The following is a 3,568-nucleotide window of genomic DNA, read 5'->3' as shown; positions in this document are numbered from 1 at the left end:
TTCAACTCCAACTTCTGTCCTCAAAGGCAATCAGTGTTACTGCTTTCTTGTATATTTTTAGAGATATTTTATGCATATATAAATAAATGTGAATACATATAACCTACCCCTTTAGAGTTACAAATGGTAGTTATTCTGTGTCTTTAAACATAGGAAAGAAATTAGCGACCTCTCCGAGACTTATTTTATAATGTCTTCCTATTAATGAAGACAACGACCCTATTTTCAAATACCATTGCCTTAGGAGTTAGGATTTCTACATATGAACATTGGGGGGATATAAACTTTCAGTCCATTGTAATTACTCAGTTGGGGAATTTTTTCTTTTAATCGCTTTGTTGAGTCAATATTCATTTGTTAAACTAAATTGTTTATGTTTTGCTTAAGTAGGGGATGAGAAAGAGCTTGATTGGTGCGTGTATGTGTATGTTTACAGTGTGTGCATATTGGGATGGGGTATGTGGAGAAATGGCTAGTTAAGTGGCGGGACTGTCTCAATTCAAAGTCACTGCTATTTTCCTTACACCAATGACTCTTAAAACTTTTTGATCTCAGGATCCATTTTTACTCTTAAAATATACTGAGTGCCAAGAAACAAACAAACAAATGAAACCCTTTGTTTAAATAGGTATGTTGGATCCTGCAGGAGCTGCGGCGCCAAGATGAGCCGAGAGGAGAACCCAGCCAGCAAGCCCACGCCGGTGCAGGACGTACAGGGCGACGGGCGCTGGATGTCCCTGCACCATCGGTTCGTGGCTGACAGCAAAGATAAAGAACCCGAAGTCGTCTTCATCGGGGACTCCTTGGTCCAGCTAATGCACCAGTGCGAGATCTGGCGGGAGCTCTTTTCTCCTCTGCATGCACTTAACTTTGGCATCGGTGGTGATGGCACACAGCATGTACTGTGGCGGCTGGAGAATGGGGAGCTGGAACACATCCGGCCCAAGATTGTGGTGGTCTGGGTGGGCACCAACAACCACGGACACACAGCAGAGCAGGTGACTGGTGGCATCAAGGCCATTGTGCAACTGGTGAATGAGCGGCAGCCCCAGGCCCGGGTTGTGGTGCTGGGTCTGCTTCCGCGAGGCCAGCATCCCAACCCACTTCGGGAGAAGAACCGACGGGTGAATGAGCTGGTACGGGCAGCACTGGCTGGCCATCCTCGGGCCCACTTCCTAGATGCCGACCCTGGCTTTGTGCACTCAGATGGCACCATCAGCCACCATGACATGTATGATTACCTACATCTGAGCCGCCTGGGCTACACACCTGTTTGCCGGGCTCTGCACTCCCTGCTTCTGCGTCTGCTGGCCCAAGACCAAGGCCAAGGTGCTCCCCTGCTGGAGCCCGCACCCTAAGCATCCTGCTGCCTTCCCACAACATTAAATTCTCCTTCCTCGGTTAAAAATAAATAAATAAATAAATAAATAAATAGGTATGTTGGCCAGGTGCAGTGGCTCATACCTGTAGTCCCAGCACTTAGAGAGGCCAAGGCAAGTGGGTCACTTGAGCTCAGGGGTTCAAGACCAGCCTGGGCAACACAGTGAGACCCATCTCTAAAAAAATTAAAAACATTAGCTGGGTATGGTGTTGTGCGCCTGTAGTCTCAGCTACATGGGAAGGCTGACGTGGGAGGATAGCTTGAGCCCAAGAGGTAGAGGCTGCAATGATCATGCCACTGCACTGCAGCCTGGGTGACAGAGTGGGACCCTGTCTCAAAAAAAAAAAAAAAAAAGGTATGTCTATCAATATCTACTACATTAGAAATTAAAACAAATTTTAAAAATATCAACTCATAATAAATCCATTACATGTTGACATAAGTAATTTCTTTTTTTTTTTTTTTTTTGAGACAGAGTCTCACTCTGTTGCCCAGGCTGGAGTGCAGTGGCATGATCTCGGCTCACTGCAAGCTCTGCCTCCCGGGTTCATGCCATCCTTCTGCCTCAGCCTCCCGAGTAGCTGGGACTACAGGTACCCACCACCACACTCGGCTAATTTTTTTGTATTTTTAGTAGAGACTGGGTTTCACCATGTTAGCCAGGATGGTCTCTATCTCCTGATCTCATGATCAGCCCGCCTCAGCCTCCCAAAGTGCTGGGATTACAGGTGTGAGCCACTGCGCCCAGCCATAAGTAGCATTTTTTTAAAATAAAAAATAACTATTTAAAAAATTAGTGAGAGGGCCAGGCGCATGGCTCACACCTGTAATCCCAGCACTTTGGGAGGCTGAGGCGGGTGGATCACGAGGTCAGAGATCAAGACCATCCTGGCCAACATAGTGAAACCCTGTCTCTACTAAAACCACAAAAATTAGCTGGGTATGGTGGCGCATGCCTGTAGTCCCAGCTACTCTGGAGGCTAAAGCAGAATCACTTGAACCTGGGAGGCAGAGGTTGCAGTGAGCCGAGACTGTGCCACTGCACTCCAGCCTGGCGACAGAGTGAGACTCCACCTCAAAAAATAATAATAATAATAAAAATAAAATAAAATAAAATAAAATGGATATGTGCCAAAGATGATAAGGATCATTTGTATATTTAATTAATATTTGTCCCCAAGCCTTAAAGAATGTATGAATACTAGATGTTAAAAATCTTTATTACGACACAGACTGCTCTGAAAATCAACCTACTAAATGACACTTAGAATTGCCTTAGCAATAAATGAAACAGTTCCCTGTCCACACATTTCTTGAATGGCAACACAGTTTCCACTGGATGAAAACAGTCATTAAGAGCCCTTTCAGGGCAGAACATGGTTTTCTCTCATGCCCAAGCTACTGGATTAATTTAATCGAATTAAGTAGCAGAAACCTCACTATTGTGCATAAATGATATTGCTGCTAGCCAGAATTTGGGAGTGACTGCATTGCTAGAAAAGTTCTAGCTTCATTTAATGTACAAACTATATAAAGCCTAGTTAAGAAACAAAAAAGTCAGTAGGTTTTTTTTGTTTGTTTGCTTTTTTGAGACAGACTCTTGCTCTGTCACCCAGGTTGGAGTGCAGTGGCATAATCTCGGCTCATCGCAAGCTCTGTCACCCGGGTTCACACCACTCTCCTGCCTCAGCCTCCCTAGTAGCTGGGACTACAGATGCCCGCCACCACACCTGGCTAATTTTTTGTATTTTTAGTAGAGATGGGGTTTCATCGCGTTACCCAGGATGGTCTTGATCTCCTGACCTCGTGATCCACCCGCCTTGGCCTCCAAAAGTCAGCAGTCTTTGATTGTGCATTGGTTCTTGAGATTAACTGTATGTCTTCCTAGTGAGAAAAAATAAAATAAAATATATTGAAAGCCAGAGTAAAATCTCTCCTTGCCCACACTCCAGGAGTTATTTTGAATTCCTTCTGTTTCCACTCAATCACGGTTAATTTCACCCCATTAGTTTAGTGCAGAAGTTACATGACTAATAGGTATAGAACTAGAATTAACCTTTTTTCCATCAATAATTAACCCTGAAACAAAGGGGTTTAAGTGCTTTAATGAAGAAAGTAAAAGAAAAAAAAAGTTTAAACAGTTTTCTTTGGGGAGATATGTCTTAATTTGGGCTTGAAGACTTGCAG

The 3,568-nt window shown here is 44.2% G+C and overlaps 1 pseudogene; it reads left to right on the top strand.

Annotated features, from left to right (window-relative positions):
• Positions 1–637: 637 nt before the first annotated feature.
• On the top strand, positions 638–1,416 carry LOC697586 (platelet-activating factor acetylhydrolase 1b, catalytic subunit 3 (29kDa)-like; annotated as a pseudogene).
• Positions 1,417–3,568: the final 2,152 nt, after the last annotated feature.

Source organism: Macaca mulatta, chromosome 2, assembly GCF_049350105.2.
Source record: "Macaca mulatta isolate MMU2019108-1 chromosome 2, T2T-MMU8v2.0, whole genome shotgun sequence".
In the NCBI taxonomy this organism is placed as follows: domain Eukaryota; kingdom Metazoa; phylum Chordata; class Mammalia; order Primates; family Cercopithecidae; genus Macaca; species Macaca mulatta.
This window is presented reverse-complemented; position numbering and strand designations above follow the sequence as displayed.